Source organism: Schistocerca americana, chromosome 7, assembly GCF_021461395.2.
Source record: "Schistocerca americana isolate TAMUIC-IGC-003095 chromosome 7, iqSchAmer2.1, whole genome shotgun sequence".
Lineage (NCBI taxonomy): Eukaryota > Metazoa > Arthropoda > Insecta > Orthoptera > Acrididae > Schistocerca > Schistocerca americana.
This window is the reverse complement of record NC_060125.1, coordinates 571752801-571772259: the sequence shown is the minus strand read 5'-3', so window position 1 is coordinate 571772259 and position 19459 is coordinate 571752801. Positions and strand designations below refer to the sequence as shown.

Here is a 19459-nt window from a genome sequence, read left to right as displayed (position 1 = left end):
CGTCATACATGTGTGAATGGTCTGAAAAGCTGATCATTTGCATATCGCAGCTTCTTCTTCCTGTCGGTTAAATTTCGGGTCTGTAGCACGTCATCTTCGTGGTGTAGCAATTTTATGGCCAGTAGTGTATAAATGTCATAACGTGATCGTTTGAATAATACTCATGAATAAATGTAGTTATTTATACTATGAAACAAAAAAAAATGATTTTTATATTTACATCTCAGATTTCAAAAATGTTCTGGGAGCAGACGCCGAGGCGTGCGGACGTGCCAGCAGCGGTAGCAATGGCAGCATTTGCCTGAAACACAGTAATTTGGTTCAGTTTCTGTTTTTTTTTCTCTTCACGTGCTTATGCAAAGGAGTGAACTGTACCTCTGTATATTACTGTGTAGACCAGTGGTTAGCAAATTACTGTCTTTGTTTTTGCGTGCATATCCTTGTGCAAGGCGGCTTCCTAGTGGAACTTTCCCGCCTCGTCACACGTCACGCAACTCAATTTGAATCAGGGACCGTGGACTACAGGGCTACCGCAGTCACTGTCCCGGCAGACGCCGAGCCTTGCGGACGCGCCAGCAGCAGCAGCAGAATTTGCCTGATACACAGTAATGTAATTCAGTTTCTGTCTTTTTTTCACATGTTTCTGCAAAGGAGTGATCTGTACCTGCGATTTTACTGCGTAGCCTAGGGTTTAGCAAATTAGGCGGCTTCCTAGTGTAATTACCGCCACGCCACAGCACTAAGTTTAAATCTCGTGCTGGTACACAGCATCTAGTTTAGAAGAGTGCATTCTAGTTTGCATACTTATCTCGTGCAGTAGCTTTCGGGTAAGCAGAGTTTCTAGTAACAGACAACTGTAAATACACCCACTTCAGTAGAGAAATTTATTTCTGGTTAGGAGTTTGCTGTCTCAGGGCGTAGTGAGAAATCTGCAGAGCAAGTTTTAGTGTTGCTTTATTTTCCTTGTTATATTGTGTGTACATTCCAAACTCAGTACCGTCATTTGAGACCTTGTATCTATCTTTAGACACCACGGGATGGTTAGGAACTGTACTTGTTGTGAGTAGACACAAGGAGAATTGGCTGCTGTTCGTAAACAGCTGAAACCAGCGTCGGCTACCGTCGATATGCTTCTGGCTGATGTCCAGAGTTGTGACGGCATCGGGGCTTTGGGTACGATACCTGGTGCCTTTGGAATCACCTGGTTACCCAGATGTCGCTGCATCTTCTGATTCGCAACATGTGACCGGTCCGTCTTCACAAGAACAGACCACAGTCTTCCTCTCGAGAGTGGATGGCAGACTGTGATGGGATCGTGTGTCACTGAAACGAAGGCGAAAGAGATAGCAGATCGCTCGGCTGGCTCCCTAGTCTTCGCAACAGATACCCAGGGTTGACGATAATCCTGAACCAGCACGAGATGCCTCTCCTGTTGGGCCAGCAGCCGATTTTCCTGCACAGTATGAACAAGTTCAGAGGGTGGGCGTGCTTGTCTCTGAGGCTCCAATCTTAGACGGGTGATGGAGCCCCCCAGGGAAATAGCAGGCGAAAAAGAATACCAGCGGGCACTGGGTATGTTTACCACGGTGTCTCGTCCCTGATGTGGAAGAGTCGTTGCCGGCACCTATCGAGCGCACTGGGTGCATACGTCGCCTGGCGCTTGGGTTCTGAGCCGTTCTCGGTTCCTTTCGGCGGGTGGCTGATTTGGTGAAGGCAACTAGCACCACACGCTGGGTGCAGACTAAGCTCTTTATTTGCAGCGTCGTTCTCAGAGCTGATCGCGGTCCTCTGGTTTGGAGCAGAGTGGAAGGTCTAAACTAGACGCTCACACGACTCTGCGACGGTATCGGATGCGAATTTCTCTATCTCCGCTATCGGGTACAGAATTTCAAGGTTCCCCTTAGTAAGTCAGGCACGCACTACACGCAGGAAGCGGTTACTAGAACAGCGGAGTAGGTGTGGCGTGCACGAGGGCTTTTTTAGGTTAGGGAAACCCTCCCTTGGGCTCAAAAACGATTTGTCTGAAGAATTAGCCACAATGCCCTCAGAGAACGTTCGTCGTCGCAGATCAGAGATAGAAAAGATTTATGTGACTTTTTTAGTAAATTGCAAGAACATCCAAGGAAAGGTCCCGGGGTTAATAGCCCTCACTGAAGGTTATAAAGCACATATACACTCCTGGAAATTGAAATAAGAACACCGTGAATTCATTGTCCCAGGAAGGGGAAACTTTATTGACACATTCCTGGGGTCAGATACATCACATGATCACACTGACAGAACCACAGGCACATAGACACAGGCAACAGAGCATGCACAATGTCGGCACTAGTACAGTGTATATCCACCTTTCGCAGCAATGCAGGCTGCTATTCTACCATGGAGACGATCGTACAGATGCTGGATGTAGTCCTGTGGAACGGCTTGCCATGCCATTTCCACCTGGCGCCTCAGTTGGACCAGCGTTCGTGCTGGACGTGCAGACCGCGTGCGACGACGCTTCATCCAGTCCCAAACTTGCTCAATGGGGGACAGATCCGGAGATCTTGCTGGCCAGGGTAGTTGACGTACACCTTCTAGAGCACGTTGGGTGGCACGGGATACATGCGGACGTGCATTGTCCTGTTGGAACAGCAAGTTCCCTTGCCGGTCTAGGAATGGTAGAACGATGGATTCGATGACGGTTTGGATGTACCGTGCACTATTCAGTGTCCCCTCGACGATCACCAGTGGTGTACGGCCAGTGTAGGAGATCGCTCCCCACACCATGATGCCGGGTGTTGGCCCTGTGTGCCTCGGTCGTATGCAGTCCTGATTGTGGCGCTCACCTGCACAGCGCCAAACACGCATACGACCATCATTGGCACCAAGGCAGAAGCGACTCTCATCGCTGAAGACGACACGTCTCCATTCGTCCCTCCATTCACGCCTGTCGCGACACCACTGGAGGCGGGCTGCACGATGTTGGGGCGTGAGCGGAAGACGGCCTAACGGTGTGCGGGACCGTAGCCCAGCTTCATGGAGACGGTTGCGAATGGTCCTCGCCGATACCCCAGGAGCAACAGTGTCCCTAATTTGCTGGGAAGTGGCGGTGCGGTCCCCTACGGCACTGCGTAGGATCCTACGGTCTTGGCGTGCATCCGTGCGTCGCTGCGGTCCGGTCCCAGGTCGACGGGCACGTGCACCTTCCGCCGACCACTGGCGACAACATCGATGTACTGTGGAGACCTCTCGCCCCACGTGTTGAGCAATTCGGCGGTACGTCCACCCGGCCTCCCGCATGCCCACTATACGCCCTCGCTCAAAGTCCGTCAACTGCACATACGGTTCACGTCCACGCTGTCGCGGCATGCTACCAGTGTTAAAGACTGCGATGGAGCTCCGTATGCCACGGCAAACTGGCTGACACTGACGGCGGCGGTGCACAAATGCTGCGCAGCTAGCGCCATTCGACGGCCAACACCGCGGTTCCTGGTGTGTCCGCTGTGCCGTGCGTGTGATCATTGTTTGTACAGCCCTCTCGCAGTGTCCGGAGCAAGTATGGTGGGTCCGACACACCGGTGTCAATGTGTTCTTTTTTCCATTTCCAGGAGTGTAGTATTAGGAACATAAAGTTGGTTGAAACCGGACGTTAATGACAACGAAACCGTAAGTTCAGATTTATCGTGAGGACAGGTTAGTCGCCAATGGTGTCGGCGTGTTTATTGCAGTAATGAATTCGACAAAATCTATGGAGGTTATCACGGATTTCGATTACGAATTAATCAGGGTGGAGTTAAGTATTAAATATCAGTCAAAAATAGTAATCAAATGCTTTTATAGACCGGCTGGGCCACGAAATCTAGTGGGAGAGCGCTTTAGACAGAACTTGCAGAATGTCATTAGTAATTTTCCTGATAATGCAGTTGTAATAGGGGGTGACTTCAACTTGCCAGACGTAGATTGGGAGTGTCATGGTATCAAAACTGCTGCCAGGAACAGGGATTCGTGTGACACTGATCTGGATGTCTTGTTCGAAAATTACTTTGAGCAGATAGTTAGAGAACCAACTTGTGAGGTTAACGTCTTAGACCTCCTGGCAACAAACATACCAGAACTTCTCGAATCCTTTAACGTACAGGACGTTATCAGTGATCGTAAGGCTGTGATAGCATATATGGCTACTGGTGTGACAAAGAATGTTAAGAAGGAAGATATTTCTGCTTTGCAGGAATAACACTATACAAATTTCAGAGTACCTGAGCAGTCAGCATCAAATATTCGCTGATGAAGACAGATGAAAAAAAAATTAATATGTTCCGAGTAAGGTCTTAAGGAATGGGAAAGACCCACCAGGGTATAATAGCCGTGATAGAAAACTGCTACGTAAACAAAGATAACTTCACCTAAGAATGAAGAGAAGTAAAAACCTAGCTGACAAACAAAAGCTGAACGAAACGAAAGGAGCGTAAGGACGGCAATGAGAGAAGCGTAAATGACTTTCAAAGTAAAACTTTGTCAACCGATCTCAGAAAAAATCCTAAGTTGTTTTGGTCGCATGTAAAATCAGTAAGTGGGTCGCAATCATCTATTCATTCACTCAGCGACAACACTAGCATCGAAGCGGAAGATGCCAGAGGGAAAGCCGATATACTGAATTAGGTGTTCCAAAACTGTTTCACCGCCAAAGGTCGCTTCACAGTCCCTCCTTACAATCGTCGTACAAACGTCGAAATGACGGCCATGGAGGTAACCGATAGCGGAATAGGAAAACAAGTGCAACTGCTTAGTAGTGGAAAGGCGTCAGGGCCAGACGAGGAACTCACAAGATTTTTCAATGGTTATGAGAAAGGATTTTCTCTCTTTCTAGCAGTAATTTATCGTAGATCGCTTGAACAACGATGGGTAACTATTGACTAAATGAAAGCGCAGGTCATTCCTGTTTTTAAGAAGGGCCATTGGACTGATCCACACACTTATAGATCTATTTCGTTGACGTCAATCTGTTGTATAATAATGAATCATATTTTATACTCAAGAATTTTATCATTCCTGAAGAAGCAAATTCTCCACCATAAAAGTCAACATGGATTGCTCAAACAGAGATCCTGCGAAACTCAGCTTGCTCTGTACCTCCATGAGATCCACAGGGCCTTAGACAATGGCGCTCAGTTCGACACCGTTTTCCTTGACTTCAGGAAGGCATTTGACACCGTCCCGCACTGCCGTTTAGTGAAAGAAATACCAGTTTATCGAGTACTGCAGCAGATTTGACACTGGCTTCAAGACTTGATTGCAGGCAGAACTCGAAACGTCCCTCTTATCGAAACAAATTCGACAGATATAAAGGTAATTTCCGGTGTACCCCAAAGAAGTTGTAAGGGGTCCATAGGCCCTTACTATAACTTTGCACTTGGCACAACTCGATAGGACAAACAATCGATTGTTTCGCGTCTACCGCGTCGGCCTAACCTTGGATTGCAGTGTTGGATGCAGTGATGGATTAGCGTGTGACGATAATGGAAAATGAAGAAAGCCTGTGCTGAGATTAGCCGTAATTAGATATGTATGACGAAGGCAGTGCCTATCTCCTTTTTGTTCTTTTGAGAAGAATATACGTTCATAATTAGTAAACTGTGTGGTGTTCCTTATTACCAGACACTCAGTATTATAGTATTGAGCAGGACGAACTGGAAAGTAACAACTTCCGTAGCAGTCAATTCCGACTCCCAGCCCCATTAGGTTCACAGTCATGTTAATAATAAATATTGGGCTGCTAATCGATCAGATCAGGTCGGGATAATAAACGGAGGTGTTACAAAGTGTGGTAGGACCGTTACCGTTTACAGTATACATATAAATGTAGAAAGTATAGGATGCTCTATAAGGCTGCTCGCAGATCATGCGGTAGACTATAACAAAGTACCAACGCCAGAGGATAGTAACGATTTGCAGAATGACCTCCAGAGAATGCATGTATAATGCAGGGTTTGGTTGTTGACAGTGAACGTAAATAAATGTAACATATTGTGCATACACAGGAAAAGAAATCCACTACTCTACAGCTACACTATTAATGACAAATCGCTGCAAACAGTATATGCTGTAAAATATTTAGGAATAACTGTCCGGAGCGACCTTAAGTGAAATGACCATATAGAACAAATAGTGGGAAAGCAGATTCCAGACACAGACTCATAGGAAGAATCTTAAGAAAACGTAACTCATCCATGAAGGAAGTGACTTATAAGGCGGTTGTTCGACCCATTATCGATTATTGTTCAACTATACGGGATCCCTACCAGGTAGGACCGATAAAGAGATGCAGAAGATCCAACGAAGAGCAGCACGTTTCGTCACAGGGTCGTTTAGCGCGCACGAGAGCCTCATGGAGATGCTAGACAAACTCCTATGTCAGATGTTAGAAGAGAGACGTTCTGAATCACGGAGAGATTTACCACTGAAACTTCGAAAGAGCATTTTGCGGGAAGAGTCGGGCAACATATCACTTCCCCCCTACACACGTGAGGAGAAAATTCTGCCGATTCGACTGACGAAAGGTGTTAATACCGGAGTTCCTGAAATAACGCACCGTGGTGGCCGGCCGCTGTGGTCGAGCGCTTCTAGGTGCTTCACCCCTTAGGTTGGTTAGGTTTAAGTAGTTCTAGGTCTAGGGGACTGATCACCTCAGATGTTAAGTCTCATAGTGCTTAGAGCCATTTGAACCATTTTTTAGAAAATTCGGGAAATTAAAGCCAATATAGAGGCTAATGTGTGTAATAGTCTTCCTATAATATTCTTACTTCTGTATTGTATGAGTAAAGCATGTTACCGACATTCATCAGATTATAATATTACTTCATTCCTCTGCTTTAGTTTCTGCTACCTGTATACTATGTTATATCTTAGGTTATGTTTTTACTTGCATGCAATATTAATAAAAAAACTTGGTTTTTCTAAAGGAGAAATGGAGTCTCATCACCCGCTTGTGTTTTGAGTACATTGTTTGTTATCATCATACATAAATTTTTTATGTTTCGTTGCGCAAACCAACGAGGTATAGAGACTGTGGATATGCCATGTAAGAGAAATTGTATTCTGACACTATGACGAGAAAGGAAATCGACAGTTAGTGGTCCTGCAAAGTCTCGAATTGGAAACTACTTCCAGCTTTCCTTTCTTTGGACGTCCAAACACGTGTTTTAATTCCTAAGAGGCAATAGTCCGAACATGCTCTTGTCAGTTACTGCTAACGAGTCAGATTACTATTGCCACCGACGTTGTACACCTTGGGAATAACATCGTTTAACTAGTAATACTGTCAAGAAGTGACAACGAATGTTACACTTCAGTTGTGTGATTGGAAAAGTCATATTTGCATCACAAAGTGCTGTTAAGTGATGATTTCACATTTGTATCCATGTGTAAACAGTGAGAAGTCTACTATTTAAAGCCGCGCCGGATTAGCCGAGCGGTCTCAGGCGCGGCAGTCATAGACTGTGCGGTTGTCCCGGCGGAGGTTCGAGTTCTCCCTAGGGCATGGGTGTATGTGTGTCTGGTTTTTCCTTAGGATAATTTAGGTTCAGTAGTGTGTAAGCTTAGTGACTGATGACCTTGGCAGTTAAGTCCCATAAGATTTCACACACACTTGAACATTTCTTACTATTTAAAGTATTTAAAGTAAGTAACTGAGTTCAGCTTGTTGCATAGTGCGAAAGAATTCAGTAACTACTTTGTGCTAAATTTCAGTGGCGTATTTCAAAAGCGTTGTGAATGTTACACCGCTACACTATACTCATCACGAAAAAAAATGAAAGAAGGGAAAAAAAATTGGCGCTTCAGCCAAAACCGGTACGTTATGTGGTTTTCATACATGAATTTATATCACACATTTGCTTCAAGAAACTACATATCCCAAACTACGTCGCGATCATAATATACTTGCTAAAAACGATGCCGATCATCATAAACAAAGTGTTTATCCAAGAGAGAAGCGAAAATGCGGTTCAGCAGTCATTACTGGATTTGCCAAAGGAGTCTTCTGCAGAGACACTTCAGCATAGCTGTGGCGTTTTTTTTTTTTTTTTTTTTTTTTTTTTTTTTTTTTTTTTTTTTTTTTTTTGTCATCTGGCTGACTGACTGGTTTGATGCGGCCCGCCACGAATTCCTTTCCTGTGCTAACCTCTTTCGTCTCAGAGCAGCACTTGCAACCTACGTCCCCAATTATTTGCTTGACGTATTCCAATCTCTGTCTTCCTCTACAGTTTTGCCCTCTACAGCTCCCTCTAGCACCATGGAAGTTACTCCCTCATGTCTTAGCAGATGTCCTATCATCCTGTCCCTGCTCCTTATCAGTGTTTTCCACATATTCCTTTCCTCTCCGATTCTGCGTAGAACCTCCTCATTCCTTACCTTATCAGTACACCTAATTTTCTACATTCGTCTATAGCACCACATCTCAAATGCTTCGATTCTCTTCTGTTCCGGTTTTCCCACAGTCCATGTTTCACTACCATACAAGCGGTACTCCAGACGTACATCCTCAGAAATTTCTTCCTCAAATTAAGGCCGATATTTGATATTAGTAGACTTCTCTTGGCCAGAAATGCCTTTTTTGCCATAGCGAGTCTGCTTTTGATGTCCTCTTTCGCTCCGTCCGTCATTGGTTATTTTACTGCCTAGGTAGCAGAATTACTTAACTTCATTGACTTCGTGACCATCAATCCTGATGTTAAGTTTCTCGCTGTTCTCATTTCTACTACTTCTCATTACCTTCGTCTTTCTCCGATTTACTCTCAAACCACACTGTGTACTCATTAGACTGTTCATTACGTTCAGCACATCATTTAATTCTTCTTCACTTTCACTCAGGATAGCAATGTCATCAGCGAATCGTATCATTGATATCCTTTCACCTTGTATTTTAATTCCACTCCTGAACTTTTCTTTTACTTCCATCATTGCTTCCTTGATGTACAGATTAAAGAGTAGGGGCGAAAGGCTACAGCCTTGTCTTACACCCTTCTTAATACAAGCATTTCGTTCTTGATCGACCACTCTTATTACTCCCTCTTGGTTGTTGTACATGTTGTATATGACCCGTCTCTCCCCATAGCTTACCCTTACTTTTTTCAGAATCTCGAACAGCTTGCACCATTTTATATTGTCGAACGCTTTTTCCAGGTCGACAAATCCTATGAAAGTGTCTTGATTTTTCTTTAGCCTTGCTTCCATTATTAGCCGTAACGTCAGAATGGCCTCTCTCGTCCCTTTACTTTTCCTAAAGCCAAACTGATCGTCACCTAGCGCATCCACAATTTTCTTTTCCATTCTTCTGTATATTATTCTTGTAATCAGCTTCGATGCATGAGCTGTTAAACTGATCGTGCGATAATTCTCGTACTTATCAGCTCTTGCCGTCTTCGGAATTGTGTGGATGATGCTGTTCCGAAAGTCAGATTATATATCGCCAGATTCATATACTCTACACACCAACGTGAATAGTCGTTTTGTTGCCACTTCCCCCAATGATTTTAGAAGTTCTGATAGAATGTAATCCATCCCTTCTGCCTTATTTGACCGTAAGTCCTCCAAAGCTCTTTTAAATTCCGATTCTAGTACTGGATCCCCTATCTCTTCTAAATCGACTCCTGTTTCTTCTTCTACCACATCAGACAAATCTTCACCCTCATAGAGGCTTTCAATGTATTCTTTCTACCTATCTGCTCTCTCCTCTGCATTTAACAGTGGAATTCCCGTTGCACTCTTAATGTTACCACCGATGCTTTTAATGTCACCAAAGGTTGTTTTGACTTTCCTGTATGCTGAGTCTGTCCTTCCGACAATCATATCTTTTTCGATGTCTTCACATTTTTCCTGCCGCCATTTCGTCTTAGCTTCCCTGCGCTTCCTATTTATTTCATGTCTCTGCGTCTTGTATTTCTGTATTCCTGATTTTCCCGGAACATGTTTGTACTTCCTCCTTTGATCAATCAACTGAAATATTTCTTCTGTTACCCATGGTTTCTTCGCAGCTATCTTCTTTGTACCTATGTTTTCCTTCCCAACTTCTGTGATGGCCCTTTTTAGAGATGTCCATTCCTCTTCAACTGTACTGCCTACTGCGCTATTCCTTATTGCTGTATCTATAGCGTTAGAGAACTTCAAACGTATCTCGTCATTCCTTAGTACTTCCGTATCCCACTTCTTTGCATATTGATTCTTCCTCACTAATGTTTTGAACTTCAGCCAACTCTTCATCACTACTATATTGTGATCTGTGTCTATATCTGCCCCTGGGTACGCCTTACAATCCAGTATATGATTTCGGAATCTCTGTCTGACCTTGATGTAATCAAATTGAAATCTTCCCTTATCTCCCGGCCTTTTCCAAGTATACCTCCTCCTCTTGTGATTCTTGAACAGAGTATTCGCTATTACTAGCTGAAACTTGTTACAGAACTCAATTAGTCTTTCTCCTCTTTCATTCCTTGTCCCAAGCCCATATTCTCCTGTAACCTTTTCTTCTACTTCTTCCCCTACAACTGCATTCCAGTCGCCCATGACTATTAGATTTTCGTCCCCCTTTACGTACTGCATTGCCCTTTCAATATCCTCATACACTTTCTCTATCTGTCCATCTTCAGCTTGCGGCGTCAGCATGTTTACCTGAAATATCGTTGTCAGTGTTGGTCTGCTGTCGATTCTGACTAGAACAACCCGTTCACTGAACTGTTCACAGTAACACACCCTCTGCCCTACCTTCCTATTCATAACGAATCCTACGCATGTTATACCATTTTCTGCTGCTGTTGATATTACCCGATACTCATCTGACCAGAAATCCTTGTCTTCCTTCCACTTCACTTCATTGACCCCTTCTACATCAAGATTGAGCCGTTGCATTTCCATTTTCAGATTTTCTAGTTTCCCTACCACGTTCAAGCTTCTGACATTCCACGCTCCGACTCGTAGAACGTTATCCTTTCGTTGATTATTCAGTCTTTTTCTCATGGTGACGTCCCCCTTGGCAGTCCCCTCCCGGAGATCCGAATGGGGGACTATTCCGGAATTTTTTGCCAATGGAGAGATCATCACGACACTTCTTCAAATACAGGCCACATGTCCTGTGGATACATGTTACGTGTCTTTAATGCAGTGGTTTCCATTGCCTTCTGCATCCTCATGTCGTTGATCATTGCTGATTCTTCCGCCTTTAGGGGCAATTTCCCACCCCTAGGACAAGAGAGTGCCCTGAACCTCTATCCGCTCCTCCGCCCTCTTTGACAAGGCCGTTGGCAGAATGAGTCTGACTTCTTATGCCGGAAATCTTCGCTGATGCTGATTATTTATCATAATTTAGGCAGTGGCGGGGATCGAACCCGGGACCGAAGACGTTTTGATTATGAATCAAAGACGCTACACCTAGACCACGGGTACGGCTGTGGCGATACAAGGTATAATGTGATATCTGGAACTTTTGGAAGGTTTGTGTTAATAAATACAGATTCGAGTAATATAACTGGTTCAAATGGGTCAAATGGCTCTGAGCACTATGGGACTTAACATCTATGGTCATCAGTCCCCTAGAACTTAGAACTACATAAACCTAATTAACCTAAGGACAGCACACAACACCCAGACGACACGAGGCAGAGAAAATCCCTGACCCCGCCGGGAATCGAACCCGGGAACCCGGGCGTGGGAAGCGAGAACGCTACCGCACGACCACGAGATGCGGGCAATATAACTGGAATTCATCACTAATATAATGCGAAAAAGTAAGATATTCACAGCTTATGTGTCAAAAGCATCAACACTAGAATTAAGGTCACACTGAAATTCAATATAAAATGTATTAGTGAATTCCATTCGCCACTTACATATGCACCAAAATAGTGGAAACATACAAGATACATACTGCCCCGAGGAATATCACGCGAACTGTGAAAAAAAATTATTCTTTTAGAAATCTATTTTTATTTTTGGCTTTCCGTCCTTATTAACCTTACGAAACAGCATTCGTTGGTTGATACATTCCACGTGATACGATTAAAAGAAATTAATACTATGCTTACACAATCTTCGTTGTGTTGAATCCGCCCTCCGACAATATTTGTTGCGTAATATTGACAATGTATATTGTATAGCTGAGTATATAAAATGAAGACTGGCAGTGGCAAGGAAAGCGCTTCAGAAGAAACGAAATCTGTTAACATCGAATATAGATTTAAGTGTCAGGAAGTCGTTTCTGAATGTATTAGTATGGAGTGTGGCCATGCGTAGCTGAGATTAAAATGGGTAGACTGGCAGTGGCAAGGAAAGCGTTATTGAAGAAAGGAAATTTGTTAACATCGAGTATAGATTTGTCAGCCAGTCGTTGCTGAAAGTATTTGTATGGAGTGTAGCCATGTATGGAAGTGAAACGTGGACGATAAATAGTTTAGACAAGAAGAGAATAGAAGCTTTTGAAATGTGGTGCTACAGAAGAATGCTGAAGATTAGATGGGTAGAGCACATAACTAATGAGGAGGTATTGAATAGAATTGGAGAGAAGAGAAATTTGTGGCACAACTTGACTAGAAGAAGGATCGCTTGGTAGGACATATTCTGAGGCATCAAGGGATTACCAGTTTAGTACTGGAGGGCAGCGTGGAGGGTAAAAATCGTATAAGGAGACCAAGAGATGAATACACTAAACAGATTCAGAAGGATTAGGTTGCACTAGGTACTGGGAGATGAAGAAGCTTGCACAAAATAGAGTAGCATGGGGAGCTGCATCAAACCGGTTTCTGGACTGAAGACCACAACAACAACAACACTGTTCACCTTCATCAGTAGTGCGACACATTGATGTGTGTTCCAGCACACATTCGTCTGTATACACTGCTCTTCTGTGACGCTTCACATGCCGATGCTGTATGTGTTGGGACATATTAGGACGGAGAAAGGCGGAGCGCACATTATGAGGTAAAGCCCTAACAGGCAGTCACGTGGGGACAGATGGTATTATTGGACGTACAGTTACTATACTTACTCACCATCACTTACCGTAACAAAACCCCCGATATGCAAGCACAGCCGACGCTACTAGCTAGACAATAATAAATTCGTTAACTTGCTTAGCAGAAATCGCTGATCTCGATACTTCCAAAGAGTTTTGAAATCTCCCCCTGCCGTCTGCGGCCTTGCTACCTTAGCGCAAATTATGAAAGGAATTTTCCGCATTTATCGAAACCTACTGTTGTACTGGACCTGATACTCTCGTTGATCGTTCTCTTTGCATAAATTACAGCTTCGAGTGCCGGCATGTGTATTAACTGATCTCAGTTATCGACTTGAAAGACGAAAAAAGTTCATATCACTTTGTTCACAGTACTTTGTCAAAAAGATTCTCGTTTATAGGTATATGTTAGCTGTGCCACGACTTATGGACAAACCTAGTACGTCTCTGAGGCAAAGATTCTGGTGCGCAAAACGGATCAGCGAAAGGGAGCGCATGTGCTGGAAATGGCGATCAGTGCTGGAGCCACTCCTGTTCCTTATTTATATAAAGTACATGCCCATAGTATTAGTGGTAACTCTAAAATATTTCTGTTTGCTGATGACACTGGTCTGTTTGTAAAGGATGTCGTGAGCAACTTTGACACTGTTTCAAATAGTGCAGTTCATGACATACCTTCATGGCTTTTAGAAAGTAAACTAATGCTAAATCACAGTAAACTTACTTGTTATAGTTTCTAACACGCAATTCAACAAAACACAGAATGGGCATATGATAAGTGAAGCTGAGCAGTTCGAATTTTTAGGTGTTCAGATAGACAGTAAACTGTCGGGGAAAACCCACGTTCAGGATCTTGTTCAAAGACTTAAAGCTGCCATTTTTACTATTCGAACGGTATATGATGTAAGTGATAGTTCGACACGAAAAGTAGTCTGCTTTGCCTATTTTCATCCGACTATGACATATGGTATTTTAGTTTGGGTAACTCTTCCAATTCTCAAAGGATATTTTTGGCTCAGATATGGGCGCATCGGGCAGTGAGTGGTGTAAGTTCACGAACTTTTTGTCAATCCCTGTTCACTAGCCTGGGTGTTCTGACATTGGCCTCTCAATATTTATATTCTTTACTATCGTTTCTTGATAACAACATCCGGTTATTCCCAAAAATTGACAGCTGTCACTCATTTAATACCAGGCAGATATCGAATCTGCATTTGGATCGCACTTCCTTGACCCCCGTGCAGAAAAGTGTTCAGTATACTGCTCTATCCGTTTTCAGTAAACTTATACAAGAATTCAAAAATTTTAGAGTTTCGTCATGGGTCACTCCTTCTATTTTGTCGAGGACTTCCTTAAAAAATTAAGCTGATTCCTGTGTTCTAGGTTGCGTTTACATAAACTTACGGCCTGTGTTCTTTTTTTTGGGGAGGGGGGGGGAGAGTTCATAAACATTTTATTTTATCTGTTGTTATTTTTATGTTGTTATTTCATGTACTGACACGTTCCATGAGCTTGGAATATGCTTCTCAATTTGATCCTACGGAACAAGACGGGTAAGATAACTAAAAAATTAATAAATACATTACGGGGAGGGGATGAGGGAGATGCTGGTGGGGGCAGGGGGGGGGGGGGGCTGGCACGGGTGGGTGAATTATCTCAGAACCCTCTGGCTTCCAACGCTCCCCGGCTCTATAGAGCATCCGTCTAAGGTTATCTGCAGACGACGCTGTCGTTTTTCAACTAATAAAGTCATCAGAAGATCAGAAAACTTTGCAAAACGATTTAGAAAACATATCTGAATGCTGTGAAATATGGCAGTTGACGCTAAATAACGAAAAGTGTGAGGTTATCCACAAGAGTGCCAAAAGGAATACGTTAAACTTCACTTACACGAAAAATCAATCAAATCTAAGAGCCGTAAATTCAACTAAATACCTAGGAATTACAATTATGAGCAACTTAAGTTCGAAGGAACACATAGAAGATGTTTTGGGGAAGGCTAACCGATGACTGCATTTTACTGACAGAACACTTGGAAAATGTAACAGATCTACTAAGGAGGCTGCCTACACTACGCTTGTCCATTCTCATTTAGAATACTGCTGCGCGGCGTGGGATCCTTACCAGATAGCAGTGACGGAGTACATCGAAAAAGTTCAAAGAGGGGCAGCACGTTTTATAGTATCTCAAAATATGAGAAGGAGTGTCACCGAAATCATACAGAATTAGGGCATTAAAACAAAGGCGTCTTTCGTTCCGGTGCAATCTTCTCACTAAATTCCAATCACCAACTTTCTCCTCCAAATGTGAAAACATTTTGTTGACACCAACCATCATAGGAAGAAACAATCACCTCGACAAAATAAGAGAAATCAGAGTTCGTACGGAAAGATATGGGTGTTCGTTGTTTCCGCGCGCTATGTTTGTTGTTCTTGTGGTCTTAGTCTTGAGACAGGTTTGATGCAGCTCTCCATGCTACCCTATCCAGTGCAAGCTTCTACATCTCCCAGTACTTACTGCAAACCACATCCTTCTGAATCTACTTAGTTTATTCATCTCTTGGTCTCGCTCTACGATTTTTACCCTCCACGCTGCCCTCCAATGGTAAATTTGTGATCCCTTGATGCATCAGAACATGTCCTACTAACCGGTCCCTTCTTTTTGTCAAGTTGTGCCACATACTCCTCTTCTCCACAATTCTATTCAATACTTCATCATTAGTTATGTGATCTACCCATCTAATCTTCAGCATTCTTCTGTAGCACCACATTTCAAAAGCTTCTATTCTCTTCTTGTCCAAACTATTTATCGTCCATGCTTCACTTCCATATGTGGTTCCACTCCATACGCCGGCCGCGGTGGTCTAGCGGTTCTAGGCGCTCAGTCCGGAACCGCGCGACTGCTACGGTCGCAGGTTCGAATCCTGCATCGAGCATGGATGTGTGTGATGTCCTTAGGTTAGTTAGGTTTAAGTAGTTCTAAGTTCTAGGGGACTGATGACCACAGATGTTAAGTTCCATTGTGCTCAGAGCCTTCCTTCCTACAATCCATACAAATACTTTCAGAAACGTCTTCCTGACACTTAAATATGTACTCGATGTTAAAAAATTTCTGTTCTTCAGAAACGCTTTCCTTGCCATTGCCAGTCTACATTTTATATCTTCTCTACTTCGACCATCAACAGTTATTTTGCTCCCCAAATAGCAAAACACCTTTACTGCTTTAAGTGTCTCATTTGCTAATCTAATTCCCTCAGCATCACCCGACTCAATTCGACCACTTCCCATTATCCTCGTTTTGCTTTTCTTGATGTTCATGTTATATCCTCCTTTCAAGACCTGTCCATTCTGTTTTTCTTTTGTTTCCTTCACTGCTTGCTCAATATACAGATTGAATAACATCGGGGAGAGGCTACAAACCTGTCTCACTCCCTTCCCCAACCACTGCTTCCCTTTCATGCCCCTCGACCCTTATAACTGCCATCTGGTTTCTGTACAAATTGTAAATAGCCTTTCGCTCCCTGTATTTTACCCCTGCCACCTTCAGAATTTAAAAGAGAGTATTCCAGTCAACATTGTCAAAAGCTTTCTCTAAGTCTACAAATGCTAGAAACGTAGGTTTGCCTTTCCTTAATCTTTCTTCTAAGATAAGTCGTAAGGTCAGTACTGCCTCACGTGTTCCAACATTTCTATGGAATCCAAACTGATCTTCCCCGAGGTCAGTTTCTACCAGTTTTTCTACTCGTCTGCAAAGAATTCGCGTTAGTATTTTGCAGCTGTGGCTCATTAAACTGACAGTTCGGTAATTTTCACATCTGTCAACACCTTCTTTCTTTGGGATTGGAATTATTATATTCTTCTTGAAGTCTGAGGGTATCTCACCTGTCTCATACATCTTGCTCACCAGATGGTAGAGTTTTGTCAGGACTTGCTCTCCAAAGACCGTCAGTAGTTCTAGTGGGATGTTGTCTACTCCCGGAGCCTTGTTTCGACTTAGGTCTTTCAGTGCTCTGTCAAACTCTTCACGCAGTATCACATCTCCCATTTCATCTTGATCTACATTCTCTTCTATTTCTATAATATTCTCCTCAAGTACATCGCCCTTGTATAGATCCTCTATATACTGCTTCCACCTTTCTGCTTTCCCTTCTTTGCTTAGGTTTCCATTTGAGCTCTTGATATTCATACAAGTGGTTCTATTTTCTCCAAAGGTCTCTTTAATTTTCCTGTAGGCAGTATCTATCTTACCCGTTGTGAGATAAGCCTCTACATCCTTACATTTGTCCTCTAGCCATCCCTGCCTAGCCATTTTGCACTTCCTGTCGATCTCATTTTTGAGACGTCTGTATTCCTTTTTGCCTGCTTCATTTACTGCATTTTTATATTTTCTCTTTTCATCAATTAAGTTCAATATTTTTTCTGTTACCCAAGGAGTTCTACTAGCCCTCGTCTTTTTACCTACTTGATCCTCTGCTACCTTCACTACTTCATCCCTCTGAGCTACCCATTCTTCTTGTACTGTACTTCTTTCCCCCATTCCTGTCAATTGCTCCCTTATGCTCTCCCTGAAACTCTGTACAACCTCTGGTTCTTTCAGTTCATCCAGGTCCCATCTCCTTAAATTCCCACCTTTTTGCAGTTTCTTCAATTTTAATCTACAGTTCATAACCAATAGATTGTGGTCAGAGTCCACATCTGCCCTTGGAAATGCCTTACAGTTTAAAACCTGGTTCCTAAATCTCTGTCTTACCATTATATAATCTATCTGAAACCTTCTAGTATCTCCAGGCTTCTTCCAGTCACCCATGACTATTAAATTTTCGCGCGCAATACGAGATTGGAATAATAGAGAATTCTGAAGGTGGTTCGATGAACCTTCCGCCAGGCACTTAAATTTGAGTTGCAGAGTGTGCATGTAGGTATAGATGTAGTGGTAGCAGACGTCGTGGTCACACAAGACGCGGGACGTGGAGAGTGTGACGCTGGTTGGGACGTCAGACTGTAACTCAGTAGAGTGGTCCGAACGGTCTGGTCTGTTTGCAGTAGGATCGGGTGTTGGGAAGTGTGACATATTGGAATTGCGTCCGCCGACTTTATTGCTGCAGCTGCCCAGATCGGCTGTCTTCAACGTCGATCCAAGAAACCGCAGGGTGTCGAATCTTTCGACTACTGTTCCGTTCCTGTGCTGCATTTAAATGGTGGTCGATGGAGATTAGTTCCGCAACTAGTTCGTAGCTGCGCAGAAACGGCCCCGCTGGAATCACAGCGTCGCTAGCTGTACTGTCGATAGCCGATACTTTACCTCGTCCTATAGTGTGGGGCTGCTCAGTTGCCCTGTGTTAAGTGTTCCCGGGTTAGAGGGTACTTGTGTCCAGTTTGAGATATTCTGTGTATGATAGAACACAATGCCCGGGCCTGCCTGGACGTTAACCTGCGGATGCCGTTAGTGTTACCGTTGCTGATTATTTTCTGTGTAAGACAATAATGCCATGGATAATGATTTTGATGTTGTATTTGTGCATCTTAAACTGTGAAACCGGGAGGTCCTATTTGATCGTGGGTACTGAATTGTGTAAACTGCTTCTTTTTCGCGGGAGGATTAAAGTGCAAATCAGCCGGTAGAATAGTAATGCATTCGTCCCGGGGTTTGCTTGTTCAATTTTAGCAGCAGTGTGAACGAGCATACTTAAATTTTCTGGCGCTTCCTGCTACTTTTGTGCGCTCTCTTGTCCAGTGTTAAATTTTGTCATTAGCTCAACCTGACTTCTTTCTTCAGCTCCTCGCGATTTGTTCACTATTACAGGCGAAAGAGAGGCACATATCATCTTAACACTAACCATTCTTTTCGTTATTAGGTTGCTCACCTGAAGTTTTTGTTTCATCGGTCTGCTCCAAGTTGAACTCACACTTGATATTGCTGTCGGAGACTTGCATTGGTATTTAATTTTTATGTGCGTTTCTAACAGAATGTTTCGTGAGTTAGAGACAGGGGCTGCTCCTGTGCGAAGCCTAAAGGTCAGTGCGGCGGGTCGGTTGGCCAGTGGGAGTCGGACGTGATAGTGAATTCCCGCCTGGGCGGCTAAGGCAGTTTGCACTAATTCTGATGTTGCTGTATTTACGATGCCGCTGTTATTCTGTTAATGCCCTTGTTGGTAAAATTTTACTTTAACTTTGCTACGGCGCTTGGAGCACTTGTTGTTTCTGTGGTGTCCACCACTATTAAATCTCCTCTCCGAGCACTGGCGTGCTATTACGCGCGGCCGAGGAATGCAATGCCGGCCTCACTTCTCCTTGCACGGGTCGCTGCTTGCACCGCAGTCCTCCTTCGCGCGCTTCGAAAGACAGCGATTGGCCACCCAGAATATACAGCGACTCCCGCCGCCGGCTCCATTGACTGTGGAGCCTTATTTAACGTCGCTATTGAAGTCTACAAGCCAGTTCTCACCGTGCTACGTTCTGCTCCACAAGTCGGAACTGC

The 19459-nt window shown here is 43.7% G+C and overlaps 1 protein-coding gene across 1 annotated transcript in view; it reads left to right on the top strand.

Moving 5' to 3' along the window:
* The first annotated feature begins 554 nt into the window (after positions 1 to 554).
* The window catches only part of LOC124622404, a 180500-nt gene continuing 161595 nt past the window's right edge, over positions 555 to 19459 (top strand). The window contains exon 1 of the mRNA XM_047148092.1: positions 555 to 610. The gene's annotated coding sequence lies outside the window, so the exon portion shown is untranslated. The remainder of the gene's footprint in view (positions 611 to 19459) is intronic.